Consider the following 15,923-nt stretch of genomic DNA (forward strand, 5'->3'; position numbering starts at 1 on the left):
GCTCGGGTGCCTTCCGGTTTATGGTTGATGGTTTTCGTATTTTTGGAACGGAACCGATCGGTCACGTGGATCCCACGCCCCGCGTACAAAAACAAAGGAGATTGTGCATCTTGTAACACATAAAAGCAATAAACATGGATATTATTTTCGGTGTGATCATAACAGCACTAATGCACCGGATCCCATCAAAACTCCGCAGTTAAGCGTGCTTGGGCGAGAGTAGTACTAGGATGGGTGACCCCCTGGGAAGTCCTCGTGTTGCACCCACCTTTTTCGTTGTCCGTTTGCGTTTTTTTTTTACATTTTACGTGCGGTTTTTTGGTTTTTTTTCCTTTCTTTCTTGCTATTTCTATGCTCGGGTGCCCTCCGGTTCATGGTTGATGGTTTTCGTATTTTTGGAACGGAGCCGATCAGTCACGTAGGTCCCACGCCCCGCGTACCAAAATAAAGGAAGTTCTGCCTCTGGTAACACATAAAAGCAATGAACATGAATAGTATTTTGGGAGCGATCATACCAGCACTAATGCACCGGATCCCATCAGACCTCCGCAGTTAAGCGTGCTTGGGCGAGAGTAGTACTAGGATTGGTGACCCCCTGGGAAGTCCTCGTGTTGCACCCCCCTTTTTAGTTTGTCTGTTTGCGTTTTTTTTTTTTTATATTTTACGTGCAGTTTTTTGTTTTTTTTTTCCTTTCTTTCTTGCTATTTCTATGCTCGGGTGCCCTCCGGTTCATGGTTCATGGTTTTTGTATTTTTGGAACGGAGCCGATCGGTCACATGGGTCCCACGCCCCGCGTACCAAAACAAAGAAGGTTCTGCGTCTTGTAACACATAAAAGCAATAAACATGGATAGTATTTCGTGTGCGATCATACCAGCACTAATGCACCGAATCCCATCAGAACTCCGTAGTTAAGCATGCTTGGGCAAGAGTACTACAAGGATGGGTGACCCCCTGGGAAGTGCTCGTGTTGCACCCTCATTTTCGTTGTCCGTTTGCATTTTTTTTTTATATTTTACGTGTTGTTTTTTTGTTTTTTTCATTTCTTTCTGGCTATTTCTATGCTCGGGTGCCTTCCGGTTTATGGTTGATGGTTTTCGTATTTTTGGAACGGAGCCGATCGGTCACGTGGATCCCACGCCCCGCGTACAAAAACAAAGGAGATTATGCGTCTTGTAACACATAAAAGCAATAAACATGGATATTATTTTGGGTGTGATCATAACAGCACTAATGCACCGGATCCCATCAGAACTCCGCAGTTAAGCGTGCTTGGGCGAGAGTAATACTTGGATTGGTGACCCCCTGGGAAGTCCTCGTTTTGCACCCTCCTTTTTCGTTGTCCGTTTGCCTTTTTTTTTACATTTTACGTGCGGTTTTTTGGTTTTTTTCCATTCTTTCTTGCTATTTCTATGCTCGGGTGCCCTCCGGTTCATGGTTGATGGTTTTCGTATTTTTGGAACGGAGCCGATCAGTCACGTAGGTCCCACGCCCCGCGTACCAAAACAAATGAGGTTCTGCGTCTGGTAAAACATAAAAGCAATAAACATGGATAGTATTTCGGGTGCGATCATACTAGCACTAATGCATCGAATCCGATCAGAACTCCGAAGCTAAGCGTTCTTGGGCGAGAGTAGTACAAGGATGGGTGACCCCCTGGGAAGTCCTCGTGTTGCACACTATTTTTCGTTGTCCGTTTGCATTTTTTTTTACACTTTACGTGCGGTTTTTTGTTTTTTTTTCCTTTCTTTCTGGCTATTTCTATGCTCGGGTGCCTTCCGGATTATGGTTGATGGTTTTCGTATTTTTGGAACGGAGCCGATTGGTCACATGGATCCCATGCCCCGCGTACAAAAACAAAGGAGATTATGCGTCTTGTAACACATAAAAGCAATAAACATGGATATTATTTTGGGTGTGATCATAACAGCACTAATGTACCGGATCCCATCAAAACTCCGCAGTTAAGCGTGCTTGGGCGAGAGTAGTTCTAGGATGGGTGACCCCATGGGAAGTCCTCGTGTTGCACCCCCCTTTTTCGTTGTCCGTTTGCGTTTTTTTTTTACATTTTACGTGCGGTTTTTTGGTTTTTTTTCCTTTCTTTTTTGCTATTTCTATGCTCGGGTGCCCTCCGGTTCATGGTTGATGGTTTTCGTATTTTTGGAACGGAGCCGATCAGTCACGTAGGTCCCACGCCCCGCGTACCAAAATAAAGGAAGTTATGCCTCTGGTAACACATAAAAGCAATGAACATGAATAGTATTTCGTGTGCTATCATACCAGCACTAATGCACCGAATCCCATCAGAACTCCGCAGTTAAGCGTGCTTGGGCGAGAGTAGTACAAGGATTGGTGACCCCCTGGGATGTGCTCGTGTTGCACCCTCTTTTTCGTTGTCCGTTTGCATTTTTTTTTACATTTTACGTGCAGTTTTTTAGTTTTTTTTCCTTTCTTTCTTGCTATTTCTATGCTCGGGTGCCTTCCGGTTTATGGTTGATGGTTTTCGTATTTTTGGAACGGAGCCGATCGGTCACATGGATCCCACGCCCCGCGTACCAAAACAAAGAAGGTTTTGCGTCTTGTAACACATAAAAGCAATAAACATGGATAGTATTTCGTGTGCGATCATACCAGCACTAATGCACCGAATCCCATCAGAACTCCGCAGTTAAGCGTGCTTGGGCAAGATTAGTACAAGGATGGGTGACCCCCTTGGAAATGCTCGTGTTGCACCCTCTTTTTCGTTGTCCGTTTGCATTTTTTTTACATTATACGTGCTGTTTTTTTGTTTTTTTTCCTTTCTTTCTGGCTATTTCTATGCTCGGGTGCCTTCCGGTTTATGGTTGATGGTTTTCGTATTTTTGGAACGGAGCCGATCGGTCACGTGGATCCCACGCCCCGCGTACAAAAACAAAGGAGATTGTGCATCTTGTAACACATAAAAGCAATAAACATGGATATTATTTTGGGTGTGATCATTACAGCACTAATGCACCGGATCCCATCAAAACTCCGCAGTTAAGCGTGCTTGGGCGAGAGTAGTACTAGGATGGGTGACCCCCTGGGAAGTCCTCGTGTTGCACCCACCTTTTTCGTTGTCGGTTTGCGTTTTTTTTTTTACATTTTACGTGCGGTTTTTTGGTTTTTTTTCCTTTCTTTCTTGCTATTTCTATGCTCGGGTGCCCTCCGGTTCATGGTTGATGGTTTTTGTATTTTTGGAACGGAGCCGATCAGTCACGTAGGTCCCACGCCCCGCGTACCAAAATAAAGGAAGTTCTGCCTCTGGTAACACATAAAAGCAATGAACATGAATAGTATTTCGGGAGCGATCATACCAGCACTAATGCACCGGATCCCATCAGACCTCCGCAGTTAAGCGTGCTTGGGCGAGAGTAGTACTAGGATTGGTGACCCCCTGGGAAGTCCTCGTGTTGCACCCCCCTTTTTAGTTTGTCCGTTTGCGTTTTTTTTTTTACATTTTACGTGCGGTTTTTTGTTTTTTTTTTCCTTTCTTTCTTGCTATTTCTATGCTCGGGTGCCCTCCGGTTCATGGCTGATGGTTTTCGTATTTTTGGAACGGAGCCGATCGGTCACATGGGTCCCACGCCCCGGGTACCAAAACAAAGAAGGTTCTGCGTCTTGTAACACATAAAAGCAATAAACATGGATAGCATTTCGTGTGCGATCATACCAGCACTAATGCACCGGATCCCATCAGACCTCCGCAGTTAAGCGTGCTTGGGCGAGAGTAGTACTAGGATTGGTGACCCCCTGGGAAGTCCTCGTGTTGCACCCCCCTTTTTAGTTTGTCCGTTTGCGTTTTTTTTTACATTTTACGTGCGGTTTTTTGTTTTTTTTTCCTTTCTTTCTTGCTATTTCTATGCTCGGGTGCCCTCCGGTTCATGGCTGATGGTTTTCGTATTTTTGGAACGGAGCCGATCAGTCACGTAGGTCCCACGCCCCGCGTACCAAAACAAATGAGGTTCTGCGTCTGGTAAAACATAAAAGCAATAAACATGGATAGTATTTCGGGTGCGATCATACTAGCACCAATGCATCGAATCCGATCAGAACTCCGAAGTTAAGCGTGCTTGGGCGAGAGTAGTACAAGGATGGGTGACCCCTGGGAAATCCTCGTGTTGCACACTATTTTTCGTTGTCCGTTTGCATTTTTTTTTTACACTTTACGTGCGGTTTTTTGTTTTTTTTCCTTTCTTTCTGGCTATTTCTAAGCTCGGGTGCCTTCCGGTTTATGGTTGATCGTTTTCGTATTTTTGGAACGGAGCCGATCGGTCACATGGATCCCACGCCCCGCGTACAAAAACAAAGGAGATTATGCGTCTTGTAACACATAAAAGCAATAAACATGGATATTATTTTGGGTGTGATCATAACAGCACTAATGCACCGGATCCCATCAGAACTCCGCAGTTAAGCGTGCTTGGGCGAGAGTAGTACTAGGATTGGTGACCCCCTGGGAAATCCTCGTGTTGCACCCCCTTTTTTCGTTGTCCGTTTGCGTTTTCTTTTTACATTTTACGTGCGGTTTTTTGGTTTTTTTCCATTCTTTCTTGCTATTTCTATGCTCGGGTGCCCTCCGGTTCATGGCTGATGGTTTTTGTATTTTTGGAACGGAGCCGATCGGTCACATGGGTCCCACGCCCCGCGTACCAAAACAAAGTAGGCTCTGCATCTTGTAACACATAAAAGCAATAAACATGGATAGTATTTCGTGTGCTATCATACCGGCACTAATGCACCGAATCCCATCAGAACTCCGCAGTTAAGCGTGCTTGGGCGAGAGTAGTACAAGGACGGGTGACCCCCTGGGAAGTCCTCGTGTTGCACCCCCCTTTTTAGTTTGTCCGTTTGCGTTTTTTTTTTTTTTTTACATTTTACGTGCGGTTTTTTGTTTTTTTTTTTCGTTCTTTCTTGCTATTTCTATGCTCGGGTGCCCTCCGGTTCATGGTCCATGGTTTTCGTATTTTTGGAACGGAGCCGATCGGTCTAATGGGTCCCACGCCCCGCGTACCAAAACAAAAAAGGTTCTGCGTCTTGTAACACATAAAAGCAATAAACATGGATAGTATTTCGTGTGCGATCATACCAGCACTAATGCACCGAATCCCATCAGAACTCCGCAGTTAAGCGTGCTCTGGCAAGATTAGTACAAGGATGGGTGACCCCCTTGGAAGTGCTCGTGTTGCACCCTCTTTTTCGTTGTCCGTTTGCATTTTTTTTTTACATTATACGTGCTGTTTTTTTGTTTTTTTCTTTTCTTTCGGGCTATTTCTAAGCTCGGGTGCCTTCCAGTTTATGGTTGATGGTTTTCGTATTTTTGGAACGGAGCCGATCGGTCACGTGGATCCCACGCCCCGCGTACAAAAACAAAGGAGATTCTGCATCTTGTAACACATAAAAGCAATAAACATGGATATTATTTTAGGTGTGATCATAACAGCACTAATGCACCGGATCCCATCAAAACTCCGCAGTTAAGCGTGATTGGGCGAGAGTAGTACTAGGATGGGTGACCCCCTGGGAAGTCCTCGTGTTGCACCCCCCTTTTTCGTTGTCCGTTTGCGTTTTTTTTTTTTACATTTTACGTTCGGTTTTTTGGTTTTTTTTCCTTTCTTTCTTGCTATTTCTATGCTCGGGTGCCCTCCGGTTCATGGTTGATGGTTTTCGTATTTTTGGAACGGAGCCGATCAGTCACGTAGGTCCCACGCCCCGCGTACCAAAATAAAGGAAGTTCTGCCTCTGGTAACACATAAAAGCAATGAACATGAATAGTATTTCGAGAGCGATCATACCAGCACTAATGCACCGGATCCCATCAGAACTCCGCAGTTAAGCGTGCTTGGGCGAGAGTAGTACTAGGATTGGTGACCCCCTAGGAAATCGTCGTGTTGCACCCCCCTTTTTCGTTGTCCGTTTGCATTTTCTTTTTACATTTTACGTGCAGTTTTTTGGTTTTTTTCCTTTCTTTCTTGCTATTTCTATGCTCGGGTGCCCTCCGGTTCATGGTTGATGGTTTTCGTATTTTTGGAACGGAGCCGATCAGTCACGTAGGTCCCACGCCCCGGGTACCAAAACAAAGGAGGTTCTGCGTCTGCTAAAACATAAAAGCAATAAACATGGATAGTATTTCGGGTGCGATCATACTAGCACTAATGCATCGAATCCGATCAGAACTCCGAAGTTAAGCGTGCTTGGGCGAGAGTAGTACAGGGATGGGTGACCCCCTGGCAAGTCCTCGTATTGCACCCTATTTTTCGTTGTCCGTTTGCATTTTTTTTTTTTTTACATTTTATGTGCGGTTTTTTGTTTTTTTTTTTCCTTTCTTTCTGGCTATTTCTATGCTCGGGTGCCTTCCGGTTTATGGTTGATGGTTTTCGTATTTTTGGAACGGAGCCGATCGGTCACATGGATCCCACGCCCCGCGTACAAAAACAAAGGAGATTATGCGTCTTGTAACACATAAAAGCAATAAACATGGATATTATTTTGGGTGTGATCATAACAGCACTAATGCACCGGATCCCATCAGAACTCCGCAGTTAAGCGTGCTTGGGCGAGAGTAGTACTAGGATTGGTGACCCCCTGGGAAATCGTCGTGTTGCACCCCCCTTTTTTGTTGTCCGTTTGCGTTTTCTTTTTACATTTTACGTGCGGTATTTTTGTTTTTTTCCTTTCTTTCTCGCTATTTCTATGCTCGGGTGCCCTCCGGTTCATGGTTGATGGTTTTCGTATTTTTGGAACGGAGCCGATCGGTCACATGGGTCCCACGCCCCGCGTACCAAAACAAACTAGGATCTGCGTCTTGTAACACATAAAAGCAATAAACATGGATAGTATTTCGTGTGCTATCATACCAGCACTAATGCACCGAATCTCATCAGAACTCCGCAGTTAAGCGTGCTTGGGCGAGAGTAGTACAAGGATGGGTGACCCCCTGGGATGTGTTCATGTTGCACCCTCTTTTTCGTTGTCCGTTTGCATTTTTTTTACATTTTACGTGCGGTTTTTTCGTTTTTTATCCTTTCTTTCTTGCTATTTCTATGCTCGGGTGCCTTCCGGTTTATGGTTGATGCTATTCGTATTTTTGGAACGGAGCCGATCGGTCACCTGGATTCCACGCCCCGCGTACCAAAACAAAGAAGGTTCTGCGTCTTGTAACACATAAAAGCAATAAACATGGATAGTATTTCGTGTGCGATCATACCAGCACTAATGCACCGAATCCCATCAGAACTCCGCAGTTAAGCGTGCTTGGGCAGGATTAGTACAAGGATGCGTGACCCCCTTGGAAGTGCTCGTGTTGCACCCTCTTTTTCGTTGTCCGTTTGCATTTTTTTTTACATTATACGTGCTGTTTTTTTTGTTTTTTTCTTTTCTTTCGGGCTATTTCTAAGCTAGGGTGCCTTCCGGTTTATGGTTGATGGTTTTCGTACTTTTGGAACGGAGCCGATCGGTCACGTGGATCCCACGCCCCGCATACAAAAACAAAGGAGATTCTGCATCTTGTAACACATAAAAGTAATAAACATGGATATTATCTTGGGTGTGATCATAACAGCACTAATGCACCTGATCCCATCAAAACTCCGAAGTTAAGCGTGCTTGGGCGAGAGTAGTACTAGGATGGATGACCCCCTGGGAAGTCCTCGTGTTGCACCCCCCCCCTTTTTCGTTGTCCGTTTGCGTTTTTTTTTTTTTTACATTTTACGTGCGGTTTTTTGGTTTTTTTTTACTTTCTTTCTTGCTATTTCTATGCTCGGGTGCCCTCCGGTTCATGGTTGATGGTTTTCGTATTTTTGGAACGGAGCCGATCAGTCACGTAGGTCCCACGCCCCGCGTACCAAAATAAAGGAAGTTCTGCCGCCTCTGGTAACACATAAAAGCAATGAACATGAATAGTATTTCGGGAGCAATCATACCAGCACTAATGCACCGGATCCCATCAAACCTCCGCAGTTAAGCGTGCTTGGGCGAGAGTAGTACTAGGATTGGTGACCCCCTGGGAAGTCCTTGTGTTGCACCCCCCTTTTTAGTTTGTCCGTTTGCGTTTTTTTTTTTACATTTTACGTGCGGTTTTTTTTCCTTTCTTTCTTGCTATTTCTATGCTCGGGTGCCCTCCGGTTCATGGTTCATGGTTTTCGTATTTTTGGAACTGAGCCGATCGGTCACATGGGTCCCACGCCCCCTGTACCAAAACAAAGAAGGTTATGCGTCTTGTAACACATAAAAGCAATAAACATGGATAGTATTTCGTGTGCGATCATACCAGCACTAATGCACATAATCCCATCAGAACTCCGCAGTTAAGCGTGCTTGGGCGAGAGTTGTACAAGGATGGGTGACCCCTTGGGAAGTGCTCGTGTTGCACCCTCTTTTTCGTTGTCCGTTTGCATTTTTTTTAACATTTTACGTGCGGTTTTTTGGTTTTTTTTTCCTTTCTTTCTGTCTATTTCTATGCTCGGGTGCCTTCCGGTTTATGGTTGATGGTTTTCGTATTTTTGGAACGGAGCCGATCGGTCACGTGGATCCCACCCCCCGCGTACCAAAACAATGAAGGTTCTGCGTCTTGTAACACATAAAAGCAATAAACATGGATAGTATTTCGTGTGCGATCATACCAGCACTAATGCACCGAATCCCATCAGAACTCCGCAGTTAAGCGTGCTTGGGCAAGATTAGTACAAGGATGGGTGACCCCCTTGGAAGTGCTCGTGTTGCACCCTCTTTTTCGTTGTCCGTTTGCATTTTTTTTTACATTATACGTGCTGTTTTTTTGTTTTTTTCTTTTCTTTCGGGATATTTCTAAGCTCGGGTGCCTTCCAGTTTATGGTTGATGGTTTTCGTATTTTTGGAACGGAGCCGATCGGTCACGTGGATCCCACGCCCCGCGTACAAAGACAAAGGAGATTCTGCATCTTGTAACACATAAAAGCAATAAACATGGATATTATTTTGGGTGTGATCATAACAGCACTAATGCACCGGATCCCATCAAAACTCCGCAGTTAAGCGTGCTTGGGCGAGAGTAGTACTAGGATGGATGACCCCCTGGGAAGTCCTCGTGTTGCACCCCCCCCCCCCTTTTTCGTTGTCCGTTTGCGTTTTTTTTTTACATTTTACGTGCGGTTTTTTGGTTTTTTTTCCTTTCTTTCTTGCTATTTCTATGCTCGGGTGCCCTCCGGTTCATGGTTGATGGTTTTCGTATTTTTGGAACAGAGCCGATCAGTCACGTAGGTCCCACGCCCCGCGTACCAAAATAAAGGAAGTTCTGCCGCCTCTGGTAACACATAAAAGCAATGAACATGAATAGTATTTCGGGAGCAATCATACCAGCACTAATGCACCGGATCCCATTAAACCTCCGCAGCTAAGCGTGCTTGGGCGAGAGTAGTACTAGGATTGGTGACCCCCTGGGAAGTCCTCGTGTTGCACCCCCCTTTTTAGTTTGTCCGTTTGCGTTTTTTTTTTACATTTTACGTGCGGTTTTTTTTTTCCTTTCTTTCTTGCTATTTCTATGCTCGGGTGCCCTCCGGTTCATGGTTCATGGTTTTCTTATTTTTGGAACTGAGCCGATCGGTCACATGGGTCCCACGCCCCGCGTACCAAAACAAAGAAGGTTATGCGTCTTGTAACACATAAAAGCAATAAACATGGTTAGTATTTCGTGTGCGATCATACCAGCACTAATGCACCGAATCCCATTAGAACTCCGCAGTTAAGCGTGCTTGGGCGAGAGTTGTACAAGGATGGGTGACCCCCTGGGAAGTGCTCGTGTTGCACCCTGTTTTTCGTTGTCCGTTTGCATTTTTTTTAACATTTTACGTGCGGTTTTTTGGTTTTTTTTCCTTTCTTTCTGTCTATTTCTATGCTCGGGTGCCTTCCGGTTTATGGTTGATGGTTTTCGTATTTTTGGAACGGAGCCGATCGGTCACGTGGATCCCACGCCCCGCGTACAAAAACAAAGGAGTTTATGCGTCTTGTAACACATAAAAGCAATAAACATGGATATTATTTTGGGTGTGATCATAAAAGCAATAAACATGGATATTATTTTGGGTGTGATCATAACAGCACTAATGCACCGGATCCCATCAGAACTCCGCAGTGAAGTGTGCTTTGGCGAGAGTAGTACTTCGATTGGTGACCCCCTGTGAAGTCCTCGTTTTGCACCCTCCTTTTACGTTGTCCGTTTGCGTTTTTTTACATTTTACGTGCGGTTTTTTGGTTTTTTTCCATTCTTTCTTGCTATTTCTATGCTCGGGTGCCCTCCGGTTCATGGTTGATGGTTTTCGTATTTTTGGAACGGAGTCGATCAGTCACGTAGGTCCCACGCCCCGCGTACCAAAACAAAGGAGATTATGCGTCTGGTAAAACATAAAAGCAATAAACATGGATAGTATTTCGGGTGCGATCATACTAGTACTAATGCATCGAATCCGATCAGAACTCCGCAGTTAAGCGTGCTTGGGCGAGAGTAGTTCAAGGATGGGTGACCCCCTGGGAAGTCCTCATGTTGCACCCTCTTTTTCGTTGTCCGTTTGCATTTTTTTTTTACATTTTACGTGCGGTTTTTCGTTTTTTTTTTCTTTTCTTTCTGGCTATTTATATGCTCGGGTGCCTTCCGGTTTATGGTTGATGGTTTTCGTATTTTTGGAACGGAGCCGATCGGTCACGTGGATCCCACGCCCCGCGTACAAAAACAAAGGAGATTATTCGTCTTGTAACACATAAAAGCAATAAACATGGATATTATTTTGGGTGTGATCATAACAGCACTAATGCACCGGATCCCATCAGAACTCCGCAGTTAAGGGTGCTTGGGCGAGAGTAGTACTAGGATTGGTGACCCCCTGGGAAATCCTCGTGTTGCACCCCCCCCCTTTACCTTTGTCCGTTTGCGTTTTCTTTTTACATTTTACGTGTGGTTTTTTGGTTTTTTTCCTTTCTTTCTTGCTATTTCTATGCTCGGGTGCCCTCCGGTTCATGGTTGATGGTTTTCGTATTTTTGGAACGGAGCCAATCGGTCACATGGGTCCCACGCCCCGCGTACCAAAACAAAGTAGGCTCTGCGTCTTGTAACACATAAAAGCAATAAACATGGATAGTATTTCGTGTGCTATCACACCAGCACTAATGCGCCGAATCCCATCAGAACTCCGCAGTTAAGCGTGCTTGGGCGAGAGTAGTACAAGGATGGGTGACCCCCTGGGATGTGCTCGTGTTGCACCCTCTTTTTCGTTGTCCGTTTGCATTGTTTTTTACATTTTACGTGCGGTTTTTTGGTTTTTTATCCTTTCTTTCTTGCTATTTCTATGCTCGGGTGCCTTCCGGTTTATGGTTGATGGTTTCGTATTTTTGGAACGGAGCCGATCGGTCACGTGGATCCCACGCCCTGCGTACCAAAACAAAGAAGGTTCTGCGTCTTGTAACACATAAAAGCAATAAACATGGATAGTATTTCGTGTGCGATCATACCAGCACTAATGCACCGAATCCCATCAGAACTCCGCAGTTAAGCGTACTTGGGCAAGATTAGTACAAGGATGGGTGACCCCCTTGGAAGTGCTCGTGTTGCACCCTCTTTTTCGTTGTCCGTTTGCATTTTTTTTACATTATACGTGCTGTTTTTTTGTTTTTTTCTTTTCTTTCGGGCTATTTCTAAGCTCGGGTGCCTTCCAGTTTATGGTTGATGGTTTTCGTATTTTTGGAACGGAGCCGATTGGTCACGTGGATCCCACGCCCCGCGTACAAAAACAAAGGAGATTCTGCATCTTGTAACACATAAAAGCAATAAACATGGATATTATTTTGGGTGTGATCATAACAGCACTAATGCAACGGATCCCATCAAAACTCCGCAGTTAAGCGTGCTTGGGCGAGAGTAGTACTAGGATGGATGACCCCCTAGCAAGTCCTCGTGTTGCACCCCCCCCTTTTTCGTTGTCCGTTTGCGTTTTTTTTTTTACATTTTACGTGCGGTTTTTTGGTTTTTTTTCCTTTCTTTCTTGCTATTTCTATGCTCGGGTGCCCTCCGGTTCATGGTTGATGGTTTTCGTATTTTTGGAACGGAGCCGATCAGTCACGTAGGTCCCACGCCCCGCGTACCAAAATAAAGGAAGTTCTGCCGCCTCTGGTAACACATAAAAGCAATGAACATGAATAGTATTTCGGGAGCAATCATACCAGCACTAATGCACCGGATCCCATCTAACCTCCGCAGTTAAGCGTGCTTCGGCGAGAGTAGTACTAGGATTGGTGACCCCCTGGGAAGTCCTCGTGTTGCACCCCCCTTTTTAGTTTGTCCGTTTGCGTTTTTTTTTTTTACATTTTATGTGCGGTTTTTTTTTTCCTTTCTTTCTTGCTATTTCTATGCTCGGGTGCCCTCCGGTTCATGGTTCATGGTTTTCGTATTTTTGGAACTGAGCCGATCGGTCACATGGGTCCCACGCCCCGCGTACCAAAACAAAGAAGGTTATGCGTCTTGTAACACATAAAAGCAATAAAAATGGTTAGTATTTCGTGTGCGATCATACCAGCACTAATGCACCGAATCCCATCAGAACTCCGCAGTTAAGCGTGCTTGGGCGAGAGTTGTACAAGGATGGGTGACCCCCTGGGAAGTGCTCGTGTTGCACCCTCTTTTTCGTTGTCCGTTTGCATTTTTTTTAACATTTTACGTGCGGTTTTTTGGTTTTTTTTTCCTTTCTTTCTGTCTATTTCTATGCTCGGGTGCCTTCCGGTTTATGGTTGATGGTTTTCGTATTTTTGGAACGAAGCCGATCGGTCACGTGGATCCCACGCCCCGCGTACAAAAACAAAGGAGTATATGCGTCTTGTAACACATAAAAGCAATAAACATGGATATTATTTTGGGTGTGATCATAACAGCACTAATGCACCGGATCCCATCAGAACTCCGCAGTTAAGTGTGCTTTGGCGAGAGTAGTACTTGGATTGGTGACCCCCTGGGAAGTCCTCGTTTTGCACCCTCCTTTTTCGTTGTCCGTTTGCGTTTTTTTACATTTTACGTGCGGTTTTTTGGTTTTTTTCCATTCTTTCTTGCTATTTGTATGCTCGGGTGCCCTCCGGTTCATGGTTGATGGTTTTCGTATTTTTGGAACGGAGCCGATCAGTCACGTAGGTCCCACGCCCCGCGTACCAAAACAAAGGAGATTATGCGTCTAGTAAAACTTAAAAGCAATAAACATGGATAGTATTTCGGGTGCGATCATACTAGTACTAATGCATCGAATCCGATCAGAACTCCGCAGTTTAGCGTGCTTGGGCGAGAGTAGTTCAAGGATGGGTGACCCCCTGGTAAGTCCTCATGTTGCACCCTCTTTTTCGTTGTCCGTTTGCATTTTTTTTTTTACATTTTACGTGCGGTTTTTCGTTTTTTTTCTTTTCTTTCTGGCTATTTCTATGCTCGGGTGCCTTCCGGTTTATGGTTGATGGTTTTCGTATTTTTGGAACGGAGCCGATCGGTCACGTGGATCCCACGCCCCGCGTACAAAAACAAAGGAGATTATGCGTCTTGTAACACATAAAAGCAATAAACATGGATATTATTTTGGGTGTGATCATAACAGCACTAATGCACCGGATCCCATCAGAACTCCGCAGTTAAGGGTGCTTGGGCGAGAGTAGTACTAGGATTGGTGACCCCTGGGAAATCCTCGTGTTGCACCCCCCTTTTTCTTTGTCCGTTTGCGTTTTCTTTTTACATTTTACGTGTGGTTTTTTGGTTTTTTTCCTTTCTTTCTTGCTATTTCTATGCTCGGGTGCCCTCCGGTTCATGGTTGATGGTTTTCGTATTTTTGGAACGGAGCCAATCGGTCACATGGGTCCCACGCCCCGCGTACCAAAACAAAGTAGGCTCTGCGTCTTGTAACACATAAAAGCAATAAACATGGATAGTATTTCGTGTGCTATCACACCAGCACTAATGCACCGAATCCCATCAGAACTCCGCAGTTAAGCGTGCTTGGGCGAGAGTAGTACAAGGATGGGTGACCCCCTGGGATGTGCTCGTGTTGCACCCTCTTTTTCGTTGTCCGTTTGCATTGTTTTTTACATTTTACGTGCGGTTTTTTGGTTTTTTATCCTTTCTTTCTTGCTATTTCTATGCTCGGGTGCCTTCCGGTTTATGGTTGATGGTTTTCGTATTTTTGGAACGGAGCCGATCGGTCACGTGGATCCCACGCCCCGCGTACCAAAACAAAGAAGGTTCTGCGTCTTGTAACACATAAAAGCAATAAACATGGATAGTATTTCGTGTGCGATCATACCAGCACTAATGCACCGAATCCCATCAGAACTCCGCAGTTAAGCGTACTTGGGCAAGATTAGTACAAGGATGGGTGACCCCCTTGGAAGTGCTCGTGTTGCACCCTCTTTTTCGTTGTCCGTTTGCATTTTTTTTTACATTATACGTGCTGTTTTTTTGTTTTTTTCTTTTCTTTCGGGCTATTTCTAAGCTCGGGTGCCTTCCAGTTTATGGTTGATGGTTTTCGTATTTTTGGAACGGAGCCGATCGGTCACGTGGATCCCACGCCCCGCGTACAAAAACAAAGGAGATTCTGCATCTTGTAACACATAAAAGCAATAAACATGGATATTATTTTGGGTGTGATCATAACAGCACTAATGCACCGGATCCCATCAAAACTCCGTAGTTAAGCGTGCTTGGGCGAGAGTAGTACTAGGATGGATGACCCCCTGGGAAGTCCTCGTGTTGCACCCCCCCCCCCCTTTTTCGTTGTCCGTTTGCGTTTTTTTTTTTACATTTTACGTGCGGTTTTTTGGTTTTTTTTTCCTTTCTTTCTTGCTATTTCTATGCTCGGGTGCCCTCCGGTTCATGGTTGATGGTTTTCGTATTTTTGGAACGGAGCCGATCAGTCACGTAGGTCCCACGCCCCGCGTACCAAAATAAAGGAAGTTCTGCCGCCTCTGGTAACACATAAAAGCAATGAACATGAATAGTATTTCGGGAGCAATCATACCAGCACTAATGCACCGGATCCCATCAAACCTCCGCAGTTAAGCGTGCTTGGGCGAGAGTAGTACTAGGATTGGTGACCCCCTGGGAAGTCCTCGTGTTGCACCCCCCTTTTTAGTTTGTCCGTTTGCGTTTTTTTTTTACATTTTATGTGCGGTTTTTTTTTTCCTTTCTTTCTTGCTATTTCTATGCTCGGGTGCCCTCCGGTTCATGGTTCATGGTTTTCGTATTTTTGGAACTGAGCCGATCGGTCACATGGGTCCCACGCCCCGCGTACCAAAACAAAGAAGGTTATGCGTCTTGTAACACATAAAAGCAATAAACATGGTTAGTATTTCGTGTGCGATCATACCAGCACTAATGCACCGAATCCCATCAGAACTCCGCAGTTAAGCGTGCTTGGGCGAGAGTTGTACAAGGATGGGTGACCCCCTGGGAAGTGCTCGTGTTGCACCCTCTTTTTCGTTGTCCGTTTGCATTTTTTTTTAACATTTTACGTGCGGTTTTTTGGTTTTTTTTCCTTTCTTTCTGTCTATTTCTATGCTCGGGTGCCTTCCGGTTTATGGTTGATGGTTTTCGTATTTTTGGAACGGAGCCGATCGGTCACGTGGATCCCACGCCCCGCGTACAAAAACAAAGGAGTTTATGCGTCTTGTAACACATAAAAGCAATAAACATGGACATTATTTTGGGTGTGATCATAACAGCACTAATGCACCGGATCCCATCAGAACTCCGCATTTAAGTGTGCTTTGGCGAGAGTAGTACTTGGATTGGTGACCCCCTGGGAAGTCCTCGTTTTGCACCCTCCTTTTTCGTTGTCCGTTTGCGTTTTTTTACATTTTACGTGCGGTTTTTCGGTTTTTTTCCATTCTTTCTTGCTATTTGTATGCTCGGGTGCCCTC

The 15,923-nt window shown here is 45.0% G+C and overlaps 36 non-coding genes and 9 pseudogenes across 36 annotated transcripts; all 45 read left to right on the top strand.

Annotated features, from left to right (window-relative positions):
- The first annotated feature begins 148 nt into the window (after window positions 1–148).
- On the top strand, window positions 149–267 carry LOC145076449 (5S ribosomal RNA). The gene has a single exon (XR_013692678.1). It is a non-coding gene; the product is annotated as a 5S ribosomal RNA (ribosomal RNA).
- A 234-nt stretch (window positions 268–501) lies between these two features.
- Window positions 502–620, top strand: LOC145085514 (5S ribosomal RNA). The gene has a single exon (XR_013699912.1). It is a non-coding gene; the product is annotated as a 5S ribosomal RNA (ribosomal RNA).
- A 239-nt stretch (window positions 621–859) lies between these two features.
- LOC145079327 (5S ribosomal RNA) lies at window positions 860–978 on the top strand. The gene has a single exon (XR_013694848.1). It is a non-coding gene; the product is annotated as a 5S ribosomal RNA (ribosomal RNA).
- A 232-nt stretch (window positions 979–1,210) lies between these two features.
- LOC145078753 (5S ribosomal RNA) lies at window positions 1,211–1,329 on the top strand. Its single transcript, XR_013694285.1, has one exon. It is a non-coding gene; the product is annotated as a 5S ribosomal RNA (ribosomal RNA).
- Window positions 1,330–1,561: 232 nt separating this feature from the next.
- Window positions 1,562–1,680, top strand: LOC145079447 (5S ribosomal RNA). The gene has a single exon (XR_013694961.1). It is a non-coding gene; the product is annotated as a 5S ribosomal RNA (ribosomal RNA).
- A 232-nt stretch (window positions 1,681–1,912) lies between these two features.
- LOC145078102 (5S ribosomal RNA) lies at window positions 1,913–2,031 on the top strand. The gene has a single exon (XR_013693700.1). It is a non-coding gene; the product is annotated as a 5S ribosomal RNA (ribosomal RNA).
- A 234-nt stretch (window positions 2,032–2,265) lies between these two features.
- LOC145079610 (5S ribosomal RNA) lies at window positions 2,266–2,384 on the top strand (annotated as a pseudogene).
- A 232-nt stretch (window positions 2,385–2,616) lies between these two features.
- On the top strand, window positions 2,617–2,735 carry LOC145078870 (5S ribosomal RNA). The gene has a single exon (XR_013694400.1). It is a non-coding gene; the product is annotated as a 5S ribosomal RNA (ribosomal RNA).
- Window positions 2,736–2,966: 231 nt separating this feature from the next.
- LOC145074780 (5S ribosomal RNA) lies at window positions 2,967–3,085 on the top strand. Its single transcript, XR_013692113.1, has one exon. It is a non-coding gene; the product is annotated as a 5S ribosomal RNA (ribosomal RNA).
- Window positions 3,086–3,320: 235 nt separating this feature from the next.
- On the top strand, window positions 3,321–3,439 carry LOC145085515 (5S ribosomal RNA). The gene has a single exon (XR_013699913.1). It is a non-coding gene; the product is annotated as a 5S ribosomal RNA (ribosomal RNA).
- A 237-nt stretch (window positions 3,440–3,676) lies between these two features.
- LOC145085466 (5S ribosomal RNA) lies at window positions 3,677–3,795 on the top strand. The gene has a single exon (XR_013699864.1). It is a non-coding gene; the product is annotated as a 5S ribosomal RNA (ribosomal RNA).
- A 234-nt stretch (window positions 3,796–4,029) lies between these two features.
- Window positions 4,030–4,147, top strand: LOC145079636 (5S ribosomal RNA; annotated as a pseudogene).
- A 232-nt stretch (window positions 4,148–4,379) lies between these two features.
- LOC145073244 (5S ribosomal RNA) lies at window positions 4,380–4,498 on the top strand. The gene has a single exon (XR_013691301.1). It is a non-coding gene; the product is annotated as a 5S ribosomal RNA (ribosomal RNA).
- Window positions 4,499–4,731: 233 nt separating this feature from the next.
- Window positions 4,732–4,850, top strand: LOC145076788 (5S ribosomal RNA). The gene has a single exon (XR_013692807.1). It is a non-coding gene; the product is annotated as a 5S ribosomal RNA (ribosomal RNA).
- A 242-nt stretch (window positions 4,851–5,092) lies between these two features.
- On the top strand, window positions 5,093–5,211 carry LOC145079510 (5S ribosomal RNA). Its single transcript, XR_013695021.1, has one exon. It is a non-coding gene; the product is annotated as a 5S ribosomal RNA (ribosomal RNA).
- Window positions 5,212–5,443: 232 nt separating this feature from the next.
- On the top strand, window positions 5,444–5,562 carry LOC145078701 (5S ribosomal RNA). Its single transcript, XR_013694236.1, has one exon. It is a non-coding gene; the product is annotated as a 5S ribosomal RNA (ribosomal RNA).
- Window positions 5,563–5,798: 236 nt separating this feature from the next.
- Window positions 5,799–5,917, top strand: LOC145077520 (5S ribosomal RNA). Its single transcript, XR_013693267.1, has one exon. It is a non-coding gene; the product is annotated as a 5S ribosomal RNA (ribosomal RNA).
- A 233-nt stretch (window positions 5,918–6,150) lies between these two features.
- LOC145079294 (5S ribosomal RNA) lies at window positions 6,151–6,269 on the top strand. The gene has a single exon (XR_013694816.1). It is a non-coding gene; the product is annotated as a 5S ribosomal RNA (ribosomal RNA).
- A 239-nt stretch (window positions 6,270–6,508) lies between these two features.
- LOC145077015 (5S ribosomal RNA) lies at window positions 6,509–6,627 on the top strand. Its single transcript, XR_013692910.1, has one exon. It is a non-coding gene; the product is annotated as a 5S ribosomal RNA (ribosomal RNA).
- Window positions 6,628–6,860: 233 nt separating this feature from the next.
- On the top strand, window positions 6,861–6,979 carry LOC145080167 (5S ribosomal RNA; annotated as a pseudogene).
- Window positions 6,980–7,210: 231 nt separating this feature from the next.
- On the top strand, window positions 7,211–7,329 carry LOC145079556 (5S ribosomal RNA; annotated as a pseudogene).
- A 232-nt stretch (window positions 7,330–7,561) lies between these two features.
- Window positions 7,562–7,680, top strand: LOC145077192 (5S ribosomal RNA). Its single transcript, XR_013693010.1, has one exon. It is a non-coding gene; the product is annotated as a 5S ribosomal RNA (ribosomal RNA).
- A 245-nt stretch (window positions 7,681–7,925) lies between these two features.
- On the top strand, window positions 7,926–8,044 carry LOC145077078 (5S ribosomal RNA). The gene has a single exon (XR_013692939.1). It is a non-coding gene; the product is annotated as a 5S ribosomal RNA (ribosomal RNA).
- A 228-nt stretch (window positions 8,045–8,272) lies between these two features.
- Window positions 8,273–8,391, top strand: LOC145079388 (5S ribosomal RNA). The gene has a single exon (XR_013694904.1). It is a non-coding gene; the product is annotated as a 5S ribosomal RNA (ribosomal RNA).
- Window positions 8,392–8,624: 233 nt separating this feature from the next.
- On the top strand, window positions 8,625–8,743 carry LOC145078786 (5S ribosomal RNA). The gene has a single exon (XR_013694318.1). It is a non-coding gene; the product is annotated as a 5S ribosomal RNA (ribosomal RNA).
- Window positions 8,744–8,974: 231 nt separating this feature from the next.
- On the top strand, window positions 8,975–9,093 carry LOC145074288 (5S ribosomal RNA). The gene has a single exon (XR_013691785.1). It is a non-coding gene; the product is annotated as a 5S ribosomal RNA (ribosomal RNA).
- Window positions 9,094–9,336: 243 nt separating this feature from the next.
- On the top strand, window positions 9,337–9,455 carry LOC145077278 (5S ribosomal RNA). The gene has a single exon (XR_013693065.1). It is a non-coding gene; the product is annotated as a 5S ribosomal RNA (ribosomal RNA).
- Window positions 9,456–9,684: 229 nt separating this feature from the next.
- On the top strand, window positions 9,685–9,803 carry LOC145076257 (5S ribosomal RNA). Its single transcript, XR_013692635.1, has one exon. It is a non-coding gene; the product is annotated as a 5S ribosomal RNA (ribosomal RNA).
- A 271-nt stretch (window positions 9,804–10,074) lies between these two features.
- LOC145079934 (5S ribosomal RNA) lies at window positions 10,075–10,193 on the top strand (annotated as a pseudogene).
- Window positions 10,194–10,423: 230 nt separating this feature from the next.
- LOC145080133 (5S ribosomal RNA) lies at window positions 10,424–10,542 on the top strand (annotated as a pseudogene).
- Window positions 10,543–10,776: 234 nt separating this feature from the next.
- On the top strand, window positions 10,777–10,895 carry LOC145073945 (5S ribosomal RNA). Its single transcript, XR_013691611.1, has one exon. It is a non-coding gene; the product is annotated as a 5S ribosomal RNA (ribosomal RNA).
- Window positions 10,896–11,131: 236 nt separating this feature from the next.
- LOC145079450 (5S ribosomal RNA) lies at window positions 11,132–11,250 on the top strand. Its single transcript, XR_013694965.1, has one exon. It is a non-coding gene; the product is annotated as a 5S ribosomal RNA (ribosomal RNA).
- A 231-nt stretch (window positions 11,251–11,481) lies between these two features.
- On the top strand, window positions 11,482–11,600 carry LOC145079247 (5S ribosomal RNA). Its single transcript, XR_013694765.1, has one exon. It is a non-coding gene; the product is annotated as a 5S ribosomal RNA (ribosomal RNA).
- A 230-nt stretch (window positions 11,601–11,830) lies between these two features.
- LOC145079570 (5S ribosomal RNA) lies at window positions 11,831–11,949 on the top strand (annotated as a pseudogene).
- Window positions 11,950–12,189: 240 nt separating this feature from the next.
- On the top strand, window positions 12,190–12,308 carry LOC145079026 (5S ribosomal RNA). The gene has a single exon (XR_013694554.1). It is a non-coding gene; the product is annotated as a 5S ribosomal RNA (ribosomal RNA).
- A 231-nt stretch (window positions 12,309–12,539) lies between these two features.
- LOC145074994 (5S ribosomal RNA) lies at window positions 12,540–12,658 on the top strand. The gene has a single exon (XR_013692232.1). It is a non-coding gene; the product is annotated as a 5S ribosomal RNA (ribosomal RNA).
- A 233-nt stretch (window positions 12,659–12,891) lies between these two features.
- Window positions 12,892–13,010, top strand: LOC145079159 (5S ribosomal RNA). Its single transcript, XR_013694681.1, has one exon. It is a non-coding gene; the product is annotated as a 5S ribosomal RNA (ribosomal RNA).
- A 230-nt stretch (window positions 13,011–13,240) lies between these two features.
- LOC145080492 (5S ribosomal RNA) lies at window positions 13,241–13,359 on the top strand (annotated as a pseudogene).
- A 233-nt stretch (window positions 13,360–13,592) lies between these two features.
- On the top strand, window positions 13,593–13,710 carry LOC145076892 (5S ribosomal RNA). The gene has a single exon (XR_013692848.1). It is a non-coding gene; the product is annotated as a 5S ribosomal RNA (ribosomal RNA).
- A 233-nt stretch (window positions 13,711–13,943) lies between these two features.
- Window positions 13,944–14,062, top strand: LOC145079268 (5S ribosomal RNA). Its single transcript, XR_013694786.1, has one exon. It is a non-coding gene; the product is annotated as a 5S ribosomal RNA (ribosomal RNA).
- Window positions 14,063–14,294: 232 nt separating this feature from the next.
- LOC145079249 (5S ribosomal RNA) lies at window positions 14,295–14,413 on the top strand. The gene has a single exon (XR_013694767.1). It is a non-coding gene; the product is annotated as a 5S ribosomal RNA (ribosomal RNA).
- Window positions 14,414–14,644: 231 nt separating this feature from the next.
- LOC145074456 (5S ribosomal RNA) lies at window positions 14,645–14,763 on the top strand. The gene has a single exon (XR_013691853.1). It is a non-coding gene; the product is annotated as a 5S ribosomal RNA (ribosomal RNA).
- A 245-nt stretch (window positions 14,764–15,008) lies between these two features.
- LOC145075634 (5S ribosomal RNA) lies at window positions 15,009–15,127 on the top strand. The gene has a single exon (XR_013692478.1). It is a non-coding gene; the product is annotated as a 5S ribosomal RNA (ribosomal RNA).
- Window positions 15,128–15,356: 229 nt separating this feature from the next.
- LOC145074998 (5S ribosomal RNA) lies at window positions 15,357–15,475 on the top strand. Its single transcript, XR_013692242.1, has one exon. It is a non-coding gene; the product is annotated as a 5S ribosomal RNA (ribosomal RNA).
- Window positions 15,476–15,708: 233 nt separating this feature from the next.
- On the top strand, window positions 15,709–15,827 carry LOC145079906 (5S ribosomal RNA; annotated as a pseudogene).
- Window positions 15,828–15,923: the final 96 nt, after the last annotated feature.

This window comes from Lactuca serriola, chromosome 1, assembly GCF_051521515.1.
Source record: "Lactuca serriola cultivar US96UC23 chromosome 1, Lser_US96UC23_V15, whole genome shotgun sequence".
In the NCBI taxonomy this organism is placed as follows: Eukaryota; Viridiplantae; Streptophyta; class Magnoliopsida; order Asterales; family Asteraceae; genus Lactuca; species Lactuca serriola.